This window comes from Delphinapterus leucas, chromosome 3 (assembly GCF_059928025.1).
Source record: "Delphinapterus leucas isolate spDelLeu-1000000601 "Yukka" chromosome 3, BTC_Dleu_Yukka2, whole genome shotgun sequence".
NCBI classification, from domain to species: Eukaryota; Metazoa; Chordata; class Mammalia; order Artiodactyla; family Monodontidae; genus Delphinapterus; species Delphinapterus leucas.
Genome location: NC_143131.1, coordinates 96,688,983 through 96,704,976, shown reverse-complemented (window position 1 = coordinate 96,704,976; position 15,994 = coordinate 96,688,983). Strand labels below are relative to the sequence as shown.

At 35.2% G+C, this 15,994-nt stretch overlaps 1 protein-coding gene across 5 annotated transcripts in view; it reads right to left on the bottom strand.

Annotated features, from left to right (window-relative positions):
- Window positions 1-15,994, bottom strand: part of COMMD10 (COMM domain containing 10) — a 218,387-nt gene that overhangs the window by 189,319 nt on the left and 13,074 nt on the right. The window lies entirely within an intron of this gene.

The window sequence follows — 15,994 nt, the reverse complement described above, 5'->3', positions numbered from 1 at the left end:
TATCTTTCAAAACTCTTTGCAGTAAGTAGAACATGGTAGAACTTTTTTTTTTTTTAAAGGGAAATTGAAGTGCCCAGATGGTAAGAGGTTCACACATTTAGACACAGTTAGTGAGATTGGAATAGAGCCAGGCAAAGAATTGATATCTACTAGTGAGCAGGTTTTATCATGCTTTCCAAAGTATTCTAACTTACTATGGTTCCCAGTTATGACAGAAACTAATTAGAATACTTCCTTTGAATTTATTAATTAACAACAGCAAAATTGAATCAGGAAGGCAAAAACAGTAAAGACACACTAAAACAGCTTAAGTTTCAAAATGGCTTTACTGAACAGGACAGATTATTGGTTTCTCCAACCTCAAAACTATGAAGTTTTAAATCTAATTTCCAATAAATCTAAAGTATCAATATTTAGGGAAGTTTTGTGACATGTAATTGTCATATACCTCTGACAACATGACTCTAGTAATTGATTTAGTAAAACTACCTTAGCTACACTGGTAAGAATGGCAGCCTCACAACAATTTTTACTTAACTGGAATACTAATTGCTAACTTGAAAGACTGTTCAACAGCTAGAATCACAGCAGTGACTCAAAGCCAAGTTGGAAAGAGAGCAATGAAAGTATTATCTATTCGAGAGAGGATGTGATGAGAAAATAAAGATACAATTCTGTACTTTCTGGCACTGAACCTTTTAGAGTTTATGGGTAAAAAGGGGGAAGATGTTGCAGAGACATAATCCATAGTACCACAAGTAAAAAAATCAATTTAATGGTACATGTTAAGGATCCATAATGTACTGATCTTTAACACTGATTACAGCAGTAACATAGTCTCTAATAGCAGCCCACTACTTTTTCAACAGTCACATGCTATAGACCCTCCAATGTAACAGGAAAGAACATGTCATAACTACTCTCATATATCCAAGCATTTTGATACACATCACCATCTTAATTGAAAAGCACCCTCTAGGTATTTGTATGGAGCTGTAAGACGCTGTTTTGATCTCATTTAACTAATCCTATCCCTGTCCTTTAAGCACTTAAGATAAATGACAAAGATAAATATTAAGTGAATAAACTGAAATATGGTCCCACTATGGGCAGGCCTTTGCATAAATTAATGTATGCTCACTCGCTGCACAGAGGTAGATGGGAGGGCTGAGATCACTGAACTTAAAGCTTACGCTTTAGTTCATGCTTACACTGCCACTCACTAGCTAGGTGACCCTGATAGTTAAGTCACAATCTTTCAAGGTCTCAATTTCCTCATAAAAAATGGAAATAAATCTACCTGAATTATCTACTTTTCTGAGTTACTGATAATATCAAATAAGAAAATGCATATTCAAATTGCTTTGGAAACTGCAAAGCATTATAAATATAAGGCATTTGGGTCGCCTAATTTTTCCTACAGTATCTTTTTTTAATAGTATGTTTTAAATAGAGTTGACACTCTATATCTATCTGCTGAATTGAAACAAATCAAAAAATACAAGGAAAGGTAAATTTTTAAAACCATCATAACTAAAAAGAGTTCGTTGGTTGATGTTCTTAAATTCTAGAGCCTTTTCTATTGAATTCTGTGATTTAAAAATATTTGTCCCGGGCTTCCCTGGTGGCGCAGTGGTTGAGAGTCCGCCTGCCGATGCAGGGGACACGGGTTCGTGCCCTGGTCCGGGAAGATCCCACATGCTGCGGAGCGGCTAGGCCCATGAGCCATGGCCGCTGAGCCTGCGCGTCCGGAGCCTGTGCTCCGCAACGGGAGAGGCCACAACAGTGAGAGGCCTGCGTACTGCAAAAAAAAAAAAAAAATTTGTCCCATGCCCCCATGAAAGAGTAATTTTAAAAGTAAAAACAAAAAATTGCTAAACTCATATGTAGGTATATGCACATACACACACCCACTCATAAAATTTCATAGAAAAAGATCAGTATTCAGAAAACTTAAATGAAGAGGGAATAAAAGATAACTAGAATTATTTTAAAAAATACTTTGCAGTTTCACAGAATAGTAAGAAAAACAAAACTAACAAAATATTTACAGTGAAACTAGGAGACAACAGCAACACTACTTGAGATAGGTACTCTTATTATCCCCATTCTAGAGATTAAATATGTAAAATGTAAACAACTGGTACATAGGAGTAAAAAGTATATGAAGATTCCTTATGTTATTATTCCCACTTTTCTCTGTTTGAAACTATATCAAAATCAAAAGTTACAGAAATTAAAAAAAAAAAGTTACAGAAATTGATTCAAGTAAAAATCATCCATGGATACTAAATTTAAGTGGAGAAAGTTTGATTTGAAATGAACAGTCACAAAGTTTCTGCCCACAATTCCTTTTTAGTTGCAAAAGAAGAAAATAATTATGCAGTTGAAAAAAAAAGCAACATTTTAATCAAGAGATCAAAATTAACATCACCAAAAAGTAGCAAATGGACAGCAGGTGCCTCTAGAAATGATATCCTGCGAAGACCACAACATCATTTACATAACTTTCTAGCCAAAAATCATAACTAAATTTGATCATGAAGAAACGACAGAAAAAAACAGAGAAACACATAAAACAAGTGGAAGGTACACTTGAAAAACATCAATGTCTTAAAAGACAAAGAAAAGCTGAAGAAAGAAGGGATTCCTTAAACTGCTTAGAACATATAGTATTTTCTGGGTCTGTAATAGGCACTGGTAATACAAATATGAATAAAACAAAGGCCCTTTGCCAAGGTGAAAATCTTACAGTATACTATTTAATTATTCCTCTGAGACTCCTAAGAAACAAATATGATAGTCATCAATATTTAATTACATAGGAAACAAAATCTAGCACAGAATTTTGACTTAAGTTAGCTAAACTACATTTGCTTCTATTTAAAAGAAAATTCTGTATAGTGTATATGAGGCATTTGTACATTAAAATACCAGGAACCATTTTAATATAATTTGTTTCGATATCTCATATTCAAATTTAAATCTGAGGGTGTTTATACCTTAACCAACATCTTAAGTTTAAATGTCTTCAAAATAACATGAAACACAAGGAAAATGAGCCACTAATATTTTTAATGTTTTCCAACCCATGCCAAAACTGTTTACATGATAGTTCTTAGGCATCTCATTTACATTACTTATTACCTGACAATGTCACTAACATGTCAGTTCAAAATATAAGGACTTCATTCTCCCTCTAACTTCCACATAAAAAAACTCAGCATAAGCTTAAATTCTCGTAGTAATTGCTTTGTAAACCACAGTTCCAAGCATATGCAAAATTAGCCAAAATTACAATAATATTAACTCTTTTAAAATGAGAAAGAAAATGTAAAGTTAATCACCATACTTTAACTACTGGATCTCTCAAATAGTAGCCTCTGCTTGGATCATATCACATAGTAAGAAACACTTTTTTATGTTGCAAACTGATATACATATACAAAAGTGTCACAAAACAATTTTTACCCAGAGCAGTAATACAGAATCTCTACTATGTTTCACTTTTAAAATACGAATTCAGGGACTCCCTCAGTGGTCCAGTGGCTAAGATTCTGTGCTCCCAATTCAGGGGGCCCGGGTTCGATCCCTGGTCAGGGAGCTAGATTCCACATGCTACAACTAAGAGTTCACATGCTGCAAATAAAAGATCTCACATGCCGCAACTAAGACCCAGTGCAGCCAAATAAATACTTTAAAAAATAAAAATTTAAACAATTTAAAAATTAAAAAAATAATAAAATACTAATTCAAAACCCTCCAAATTGATTTCATTACCTACTAAGCCACTAATAGGTCAAGCTATCTATCTATAGTTAGAAAAAATACTGCTCAGAAATACAGAATGAGTTTTAGGAATTATGTGTATGGATACTCATGAAACAATTATTATTTATTATAATGTCATGAAAACACAAAGTAGAACTGTAACTGCTAAAAGAGAAAACAGTACCTATATTTTGTTGCTATAATCCATCATTCATTTTATAACTGGCAAATACTATAAGCAGAAATTCTGTATATATATGGCTTATTACACAAACTATACATTACTATTTACGCCTATGAAATATAAAACTTAGGAAGTTAACTAAACATTTAATACAAGAAGAGCATGAACTTACCTGTTTTTAAGGCTTAGCTAAACACTTGCTCTATAATTTCCTTGACCATTTCTCTTGACTTCAATGATTTTTTCGTATATAATCTACTGATTAATTATAAAAATTCCCAACTTAAAAAAAATTCTAGTTGGCTTATTCTTTGTTTTCTAAAATTATACATATAGAATAAAGCATGATACAAGAACTTTTTCTAAATCTTTCATACAGGGGAGAAGGGCATTTTTCAATTCAATGTAATCTGCTTAATAAGGTTAGCTTTTAGAAGCATTTCTCATTGTAACCCTGTATCACCAAGAAAGGAATACCTGCTGGGAAAATCAATTCATGAATGTATAAGAGGTCATACTTATGATCCCTCAATTATGGCATGTGTATATGTATATAATGAAATCTTTAAAATAATAGATTCAGAGTAATTTTACATTTGTCTAAAATAGAGAAGTTTCCACTATTTCTATAATGTATAGAGATCTATTTCCTTAAGTAATATATGTATCTAAGGAGTTTGCCTAAGGACACAAGATGACAGCACCAATTTAGGAGTACATTTCATTGGAAACATTCTATATACCAGTGAACAATAAAGGCACTGATGATTATACCTCAAATTTTCACCTTTTTCCTTTGGAAAGAAAATGCTGTAGAAGAAATGAAGAAGGCATTTATAATCTGCTCAAATAGGTTCATTAATCAAATCAGCAAAAATTTAAACAGGCTGTCATTTGGAGGCCCTCCGGGAGATGCCAAATTTTATTCCCCATTTTTAAGCCGGCAGTGCCCTATTTATAAAATCAGATTCTAAAAAATCTATTTGTTTGGGACTTAGAACAAATCTGCAAATATAATAAAATTATAAATGGTGATTAAATTACCAAGTAATTTAACAGAAGGAATGCAAGTGGTTCTCTACTTTTGTCCTAACTAGAGGAATATCTAAAACTCAAAAAATAATAAATTCCAGTCCTAAATGGCTAAAAACAAATAATACCTTGGCATTAAGAAAAATCTTCAATTTCTGGCATTTTATATACGTGGTTTTCTTAACTATTATATACAATAGATATCAGCCTTAACTCAACAAGCATATAATTTGAGAAAAAGCCTGTTGCTTTCAGGACGCTAATGATTCCCATCTTTATGTAAATACCACAAATTGTATGCTGATGAAACTTACACTTCTTATCAGTAGAATCAGACTTTCATCCTAGTCTTCTATCCATTTTTAAATAATAATGGCACAATGATATAAAGACTGGCGTATGCAAATGAAAAAACAAAAACAAACAAACAAAAACAAGTTTACCATTAACTGAGATGAGAAAACTACAGGAACAGTTTCAAGAGGAATGATCCAAAGATCAGTTTACTTTTTTAATGTTAAGCTTGAGATGCCTATTCTATATCCAATGAAACTATCAAGTAGGCTAGAGAAAAAATGTTTTATTAGAAAATAGTTTTTAAACCCAGAAGCCTAGATGTGATTGCCAGGGAAGTACAAAAGAAAAGAGAAGAGGATCAGGGACTGACTCCTGGCACAATACAAAATTTAGAGGTTGTAGAAATGAGAAGAAAGTAGCAAATATGACTGACTAAAAGAAGCAGCCAGAAAGGAGAAAAACCGGAAGAGCACAGACCTGACTTTTGTACCGTCATAGATGCTGGGGACATAAAAATCAATAAACTTACAATCTCTGTCCCAAAAGCTCCAAGTCTAGTGATGAAGACAAACATATACAAAAGTAATTTTGATATAACCCATATGTAGAAAATCCTAAGTAACTGCAAAAAAGCTACTAAAACAAATGGCCAATTTTAAGAAAGTTATGGCAAAAGGTTAATATGAAACATCAATAGTTTTCAATATACTAGAAAGGAACAATTGGAAAATGTCAAAAATGCAATTCCATTTTTAGTGGCAACCAAAATCATGCAAATACACAGTCTTAGTCTGTTCAGGCCATTAAAACAAAATACCACAGACTGCATAGCTTAGTAATAACAACATTTATTTCTCACAGTTGTGGAGATTGGAAGTCTGAGATAAGGGTGCCAGCAAGGTTGAGCGAGGGCCCTCTTCCAGACTGCAGACTTCTTGTATCCTCACATGGCAGGAGGAGGCAAGGGAGTTCTCTAGGGCCTCTTTATAAGGGCACTAATCCCATTCATTAGGGTTCTTTCCTTATTACCTAATCACCCCCTAAAGGTCCTACCTCCTAATATCATCACCATGGGGGTGAGGTTTCAACATACAAATCTTGAAGAGACACAAACATTCAGTCTATAGCATAAGGATAACAAAATTTGTGCAAATCCTGGTCACTGGAAAAACTACAAACATTATTGGAATAAATTAAAGAAGATATGAATAAATGGAGAGATATACCATGCTCATGAATTTAAAGATTCAATATTATTAAGATGTCAGTTCTTCCAGAAATGATCTATAGAATTTGGGACAATCCAATTAATTCCCCAGCAGGAATTTTTTAACAGAAACTGACAAGCTGATTCTAAAATTTAAATGGAAAGGCAAATGACCTAAAAGTGTCAAACCAATTTTTTTAAAGAGTTGGAGGAGCTATATTACCTCACTTGAAGAATATAAAAACTACAGCAATAAAGACAATGTGGCATTGGCAAAGGATAGACATAAAGACCCATCAATTGACTTCTAACAAAGGTACCAAGGTAAATGATGCTGGAACAACTAGTTATCTACATGGAAACAAAATAAAGAACAACCTCTACCTAACACCAAACACAAAAATGAACTCAAAATGGATCACAGACCTAAATGTAAGTGCTAAAACCATCAAACTTCTAGAAGAAAACATAAAAGGGAATCTTTGTGATCTTAGGATAGGCAAAGATTTTAAAGAGAGCCATAAAATTATGAACCATAAAAGAAAAAAATTATAAACTAGACTTCATCAAAATAAAAAATTCTGTTCTTCAAAAGTCACCATTAAGAAAAAGGCAAGCCACGGACTAATAAAATATTCACAATACATATACCTGACAAAGGACTTGTATCCAAACTATATAAATAATTCTTACCACAATAAGAAAATGAAATCTACCCCACTGTAAAGCAATTATACTCCAATAAAGATGTTAAAAGAAAAATAAATTAAAAAAAAAAGAAATCTATACAAAAAGGGCAAAGATTGGAACAGATAATTCACAAAAGAAGATAAACAAATGGCCAACAAACACATAAAAAGATATTCAAAATCCTTACGTTCAACATCCTTATACCCATTAGAATGGCTAAAACTTTAAAGAATTGCAGCACCAAGTGTTGGCCAGGACATGAAGAAACTGCTGGTTGGAGTGTAAAATAGTATAACTACTTTGGAAAACTGTTTGGCAGCTTCTCATATAGTTAAATATACACTGACCCTACAACCCAGTCAATCCACCCCTAAGAAAGTACTCAAGAGAAATAAAAATAAAGTCCATAAAAAGATGTGTACATGAATGTTAACAGATTTATCCAAAATAGCCCAAAGCTGGAAAGAACCCCACTATCCATCAACAAGTGAACAGATAAACTGTGACACATCCGTATGACAGAATACCACCCTGCAATAAAAAAGAATACCAACCCACAATGAAAAGGAGCAAACCACTGATACATTCAACAACACAGATGAACCTCAAAATCATACTCAGTGGAAGAAGCCAGAGGAAAGTACATGTGTATAATTCCATTTATATAAAATCCTACTAAACACAATCTATAGTGACACAAAGCAGATCCGTGGTTTCCTGCAGCCAGGGTTTAGGGAGGAAAGAACTGCCAGGGGGCATGAGGAAACTTTTTAGCACGATGAAAATGCTCTGTATTTTAATTATGACCATGATCTCACAGATATAACGCTATCAAAATTCACCAAATAGTGCAATTAAAAAGATACAGATTACACTATGTAAATTATAATTTAATAATGCTATTTTTTAAAAGATACAATATATTAAAGGCCGTAACAGAGGAATGTATAGGTGCGATGAGAGAACATCTTCAATCTCTTTGCCATCCTCTAGTCATGGGCAAGAACAGGAGGCAGTAAGCCTCAAACGAACAAGCCACACTACTACTTGCCTCCCAGAGAAAGAATTCTATACTGTGACATCTATAAGTATACGAAGACAACGTCAGGATCTCAGAGATGACTATTATGCAATACAGTATCCACATTACAAGAGGTAATAAATGCTTTATTACAAATATCACAACTTAGGGATACTCTCTAACCTATACCCTCAAGTTTAGATGCCACAAAAGTCAACCTAGTGTCATTGCTAGGGTGGCATGAAACTTAAAATTATACTCCTTGACCCACAGACTTGGTCAAAATACCTAATTGGTCTTCATATCCAAGTTATAAAGTGATGAGGGAAAATATCAATGAATCATCCTTCAGACTGCTTGCCCCTCTGCATACCATGAATATATGAAGACCATAGTACAAGTTTGAGGACACCGAAATGTCATTCAGCTAATGCTCTCACAGTTGACAACACTCTGAAAAAGTACATCAATTCTATTTAGCAAGTGCACATCTTTGACTGCTATGACATAAGAGTAATTCTGCTAACAGCACAGTTCTTTGGCATTAGTAAAATCTTAATTTAATTTGTTAATGGTCTGGTTTTAGTCAATTATTTATAAAGCAGAGAACACATTTCTACTTCAAATTAGACTGATTAAGGGTCTCTTAGATCTAAAGTTCTTTAAATTGATTGCTGCATCAACAGCTAATGACATCACCTTTTTTTCCCCTGGAGAATTTCCATTTCAAGCTAAAGCAATTCTTATTATACATATTCCCACTTTTAAAGAGGAAAAATGTAAATGACTGAATCTAGTATTCCAGCAAAACTCAAGAGTCATGAAATAAATGAACCACAAAAGGCTTAAAGTACAACCAAAATGAAAACACAAAAGAACACTAGGAAATACAAAATATAATCCATACCCTCCTCTCTTTACTTTTCTTTCTAACACCAATAAACACAAATATCCCTCTTTATAAGAAAACCCTATAAACTGAACCTCAAAATAACACAATCAGTAAAGCAGGAATATTGTGCTTTTATTTAATCAACAACTATTTTTTGAGAACCCACTATCTACCAAGGGCCATTTAAAGTAGTGAAAATACAGTAATGAACAAAACAGACAAAACTTCCTGCCCTTGTGGAGTTTATAGTTTAGTAGTAGAGACAATTAAAAAAAATGAACACGTAGAATATATAGAAGGCCAAATAAGAATAATGAGTATTATAGAAAAAAACGAAGTAAGAATGTACCATAGAGGTGGAAGCACTTTTCACTATGATGATTACAGCAAGGCTCACTGATAAGTGTGATATTTGCGCAGAGTTGAAAAAGATAAGGAAGCCAACCACATGAACATCCAAGAGTTTCTGAGGTAAAGAGAACAGAATTCTCCAAAGTGAGCCAGGTGGAGGTCAACAAGATAGTGAACCAAAAGGGGTTACTGATCATGTAGGGTCTTAAAGGCAATTGTAAGAACTTTGACTTCCATTATAAACAACACGGAAAGACTTGGTGGATCTGGAGCAGAGCAAGGACAGAATAAGACTCACAATTTAAAAGAAGCACTTTTGGAGTTCCTAATCTGATAATGGTAGGAAGTAGTTTATATCACATCAACTTCCCTTGCAAATAAAAAGTATAACTTCTAGGGCTTCCCTGGTGGCGCAGTGGTTGAGAGTCCACCTGCCAATGCAGGGGACACAGGTTCATGTCCTGGTCCGGGAAGATCCCACATGCCGTGGAGCGGCTGCGCCCGTGAGCCATGGCCGCTGAGCCTGTGCGTCCGGAGCCTGTGCTCCGCAGCGGGAGAGGCCACAGCAGTGAGAGGCCCGCATACCGCAAAAAAAAAAAAAAAAAAAGTATAACTTCTAAACAAAATATTTTAAAAACAGTGATTTGAAGGCATTGGAGAATGACTAAAAGCAGAAAGAAGTTAAAGGGAAGGGATCCACACAAGGGGACAGATTTGTAAAAGAAGGGAACCACACAAGGTGACAGATTCACAATTATATGACTTTTTACATTTATATGACTTTTTCCCAATCCGTGCAGCATGGACTGGCTAAAACTCAAATACAAAGCCTCAGATTTGGCTTAAGGGGTCAGCAATCCCATTGCTAGACATTTACTCAAGGGAAATAAAAACATATGTCCACAAAAAGACTTGTACACAAATGTCAAATAGCAGTCTTATTCTTAATAGCCAGAAACTGGAAACAACCCAAAAGTCTATCAAGAGGACTACAGATAAACAAACTGTGTTATTTTCATACAAGGAAATATTACTCAGCAACAAAAGAACTGCTGATACAAGTAACAACATGAATGCATCCAAAAAAACATTATGTTGAGAGACAGCAGACAGACACTTATTTGAGTTCATTTATATTAACTCTACGAACAGAAAAAAAACGACTTACAGTGATAGAAATTTGAGTATGAAGGTGGAGGGAATTAAAACTGGGCACTTTCCAGGTGATGAAAATTTTCTCTATTTTGTTAAGGAGAATGATTAAATGGGTATATATAATTTCTGAAATTCATCAAACTGAACACACTTAAAATCTCTGCATTTTCTGCAGGTAGATTATATTTCAATAAAAAAACAGTAAATGAATATAGCAGCATTTAAACCTCACAAACATTTACATTCAGTCAATTCCAGCATAAGGAAAAACCGTGGCTTTCACTTCACTCTTAACATGCCAACAACTAAAGCAACAAATGAGGCAGAAATTTGACTTGTATATGGATAGAATTATAACAAGATACCTTTCCTATAAATGCAGATGATAACGTTAAGAAGCGTTTAAATCTTGAAAAAGCACTCAGATATGTATTCATAGTTACGTATTTAGATTTAGCTATATGAAGTATGCTTTTTCTGTTCTCTTTTTAATAAAGCCGTTCATCCATCCTTAGAATTCCAAAAGAAATGAAATAAGAATATAAAAGAAAATAATAAAACAAAAGAATACACTAAGTTTTAAAAATGTCAAATCTAAATTTCTTATATTACATATAAAAGATATTTAACAATTAATGAAGCAAACAATTAGTTGTTACACTTAACAATAAAGTAAATCTTATTATAACGGCTTAAAGAGGATTTTTTTAGAAGACTGTTTAGGAACACTATTATCTTAAGAACGTTAGCCATCCATTTTTTTTTTCGGTACGCGGGCCTCTCCCGTCACGGAGCACAGGCTCGGGACGTGCAGGCTCAGCGGCCATGGCTCACGGGCCCAGCCGCTCTGCGGCATGTGGGATCTTCCCGGACCGGGGCACAAACCCGTGTCCCCTGCATCGGTAGGCAGACCCCCCAACCACTGCACCACCAGGGAAGCCCTAGCCATCCTTTTTTTTTTTTTTTTTTGTGGTAGGCGGACCTCTCACTGCTGTGGCCTCTCCCGTTGTGGAGCACAGGCTCCGGACGCGCAGGCTCAGCGGTCATGGCTCACGGGCCCAGCCGCTCCGCAGCATGTGGGATCCTCCCGGACCAGGGCACGAACCCGTGTCCCCTGCATCAGCAGGCGGACCCTCAACCACTGCGCCACCAGGGAAGCCCATAACCATCCATTTTTAAATGCAGGTTTCTCAAGAATATATGAGACATGATGAATTTTCACTACATAATGAAATAATAAATTTGCTATGTAACTGGTAAAATTAAGAACACTCTTAACAGGACGAAATCACAATACACACATTTTGAGCATTCAAAACAAATACAACTGTCAAATTTATCTTTAAAATCTTCCTAACAAACATACAAGTACATTTTAAGAAAAGGAATCAGTACAGGAATCAGTAGCCTTTAAAAAGCAGGCTACTCAGAGTGCTAAAAATATGCCTTATGTATATTTCTCATAATCATATCTGTTACTGAGGAATAGGGTGAACTTCAAATGTAAAAATATCTTAGAAAAAATATCATATAAAAAACCACAATTCTTTTCCTTAAGGTCTCAGAAAAAAAGAGATGTATCAATATGTCAGTAATATTTAACATATAAGTTTTTACATTTTGTATAGCAGGAATATACATAAAGGAACTCTAACCAGAATTTTAGGAGTAAAATTAAACATAGTATTCAAGTTCTGTCTGAAAGGGTATTCATAATTTAATAAATGTTGTAACCACACAGGCATTTTAACAAAAATCAAACAGAAAACCCTGTCAGAAGGACACTGCTAACATAGTCAACACTGATAAAAGAGGGAAGACTACCAATTCTAATAAGCAGTGGTAACATTTCAGTGTCCAAAGAGGCTAATATAAAAAAAAAAAGAAAAAAAGTGAGACAGGATAAAATTTTTAAATCCCTTCAATCATATCCTGTAAAAAGCTATCCAATTGGGGCTTCCCTGGTGGCGCAGTGGTTGAGGGTCTGCTTGCCGATGCAGGGGACACGGGTTCGTGCCCCGGTCCGGGAGGATCCCGCATGCCGCGGAGAGGCTGGGCCCGTGAGCCATGGCCGCTGAGCCTGCATGTCCGGAGCCTGTGCTCCACAACGGGAGAGGCCACAGCAGTGAGAGGCCCGCGCACCGCAAAAAAAAAAAAAAAGCTATCCAATCAATTTTCAATCTGCCTCTCACTTATTAGATTTAAATAATAGAAGATGAAAAGAGGTGTTTTTAAAAACTGAATTAAAAATAAGTTCCTTTTGATTTTTTAACTTGTTATTTAACTGAATCTGACTCTCTTTGAATTCAGAATTACACAGATGTTCCACTGCAAGCACCAGTTTATGTTAACCTCTAAATGACTATAAAACAATCTCTGCAAATACAACTTTTGTTCATTATATAATAAATCACTGCCATATATTTTTGTTACAATTTAAATGACATGATCTATTTTCATCCACAGCTATTTTAGTCACCATATCTTAACAGTCATCAGGGCAAAAAAGGAAGATAACATTATAGTTGCCAGAGGTACCATGACATAAAAGGAACAAGGCTCAATTAAGAGAGAGACCAATCTCGGACTTCCCTGGTGGTGCAGTGGTTGAGAATCCGCCTGCCAACGCAGGGGACACGGGTTTGAGCCCTGGTCTGGGAAGATCCCACATGCCACAAAGCAACTAAAGTCCGTGTGCCACAACTACTGAGCCTGCACTCTAGAGCCCGTGTGCCACAACTACTGAGCCTGCATGCCACAACTACTGAAGCCCACGCACCTAGACCCTGTGCTCTGCAACGAGAAGCCACCGCAATGAGAAGCCCACGCACCGCAAAGAAGAGTAGCCCCCGCTCACCACAACTAGAGAAAGCCTGCACGTAGCAACGAAGACCCAATGCAGCCAAAAATAAATAAACAAAATTAAAAAAAAAGAGAGAGAGAGCCCAATCTGATTCCCACCTCACCTTCACCATGGACCACTTGGGTTAACACGGTAAAGGTACACTTTCGAAAGTTTTATTTCTTTTTCAAAGATATAAAACACACACACACATATACACACACAAACTATGTAAACTACCCTGCATAATGACTGACACAGAAAAATTTTGCTGCTAACATTTAGGTGGTAGTACAGCACAGTGGCTTAGGAGTGTAACTACTTTGTTAAATCCCAACTCTACCACTTATTTAGCTGCGTGACCATGGACCAATTATTTAATCTCTCTAATCCTCAGTTTAATTTTAAATATAAACTAGAACTATTAATGGATCTTACAAGATATAATGTACTTAGTAGAGTTTTTGGTCCACCGTAAACACAAGAAATGTTTGATATTATTATATGATCTTAATTAGCATTTAAGGTATTAAAAAATGTATTAGCTACCCTCTCATATACTCTGTATTGGCAAAAGATAATTTCCTACATTCTCAAGGGACCAGTGTCGTAGGGACCAATTAATCATATCCAACTACTTTTTTGCATATTTTATATAACAACTGATCAAACTACTTCTTAAACAGAAGTTAATGTAATACAACATAAGGAAGAAATATTACTTCTCTTAAAAATTTTATTTATTTATTTTATTTTTGGCTGCGTTGGGTCCTCACCACAACGCGCGGGCTTTCTCTAGTTGTGGCGAGTGGGGACTACTCTTCGTTGTGGTGCACGGGCTTCTCATTGCAGTGGCTTCTCTTGTTGCGGAGCACGGACTCTAGGCACACAGGCTTCAGTAGTTGTGGCATGTAGGCTCAGTAGTTGTGGCTCGCAGGCTCAGTAGTTGTGGTACACGGGCCTAGCTGCTCTGCGGCATGTGGGATCTTCCCAGACCAGGGCTTGAACCCGGGTCCCCTGCATTGGCAGGCAGACTCTTAACCACTGCGCTACCAGGGAAGCCCCAGAAATATTACTTTTAAAAAAGCAATAAACTATCAGCCAGAAAACAATAAAAAATGACTTACTATTAGAGGTGAAAAAAGAAATATTTTTAACTATACAAGTATACTGTACTTATAGAAATGCAAGAAAAAAACAGAAGAAAATTATATAAATATAAAAAATAGGCAAATATTCAAAGACAAGTGGAGATATTTTTTTTTAAATGGCGATGGTTAAAAAAATTTTAGGCATAAAAAATGGAAAACAAAATCTGTACAGGGACAGGAAAAAGCAGAAATTAAAATGAAAAATGAAACTGTGATGTGGAGGACACTTGAGAGCTCTTAGAATGTAGAGTTTAAAAGAAAAAGAGAGAAATGAAAACAATACAGGGGCATTTTCTAAAAACCCATACCTAGCATCTTTTTGTTTCTACTTTATACATTAGATCCCCAGAATTTATTCATCTTATAACTGGAAATTTGTATTCTTTGAACAACATTGCCTCCATTTCCCTACCCCAGCCCCAGTCCCTGGTAACCACCATCCTACTCTCTTTTTTTTTTTGCCGTACCGCCCAGCATGCAGGATCTTACTTCCCTCACCAGGGATTGAACCTGTGCCCCTGCCGTGGAAGCGAGGAGTCTTAACCACTGGACTACCAGGGAAGTCCCCAGCATCTTACTTAATGATGAGAGACTGAATGCTTCCTCTCTAAAACTGGGAACAAAGCATGATGTTCAAACTTACCAATCTTATTCAACATCATATTAGAAGTCCTAGTCAGTACAGTAAGGCAGGAAAAACAAAAGCTGAACAAACTGAAAAGGAAGAAATAAAACTATCTCTATATTATGAACAATCTGACTTTCTACAAAGAAAATCACAAGGAAAACCACCAAAAAAACTGCTATAACTAATTTGTGAGTTTACCAAGGTCTTGAATACAATATCAATATATAAAAATCAATTGTGTTTCTATATACTAGCAGTAAACAACTAGAAACCAAAATTTTAAAACCAGTACCATTTACAACTACAAAAAAAAAACTTAGGTTAAGATACAAAACCAAAGGCAGTATCAATAAAAGGAAAAAAATGATAAATCAAACTTGATCAGATTTTAAAGGTTTTACTTTGCAACAGACACTGTTAGAAACTAAAAAGGAAAGCTACAGACTAAGAGAAAATATCTGCAAATCATATATCTGACAAAGGACTCAAAAGATTCACAAAACTCAACAGAAAGAAAACAAACACCTTCTACAAATTGTAACAACTAAAAACACAAGAACAAAAACAAAACCCACGCATTTCTGTATGCTGGGATTTACACGTGTAATTGTCCTTTATATTTATATTACTATAATTATCTGTCACAGTGTGGAAATACAGTTAGACAAAAGATCTGAACAGACACTTCACAAAAGGAGACGTATGGATGGCAAGTAACTACATAAAAAGATAATCATCATAATCTGTTATTAGGGAAATGTAAATTCAAAACA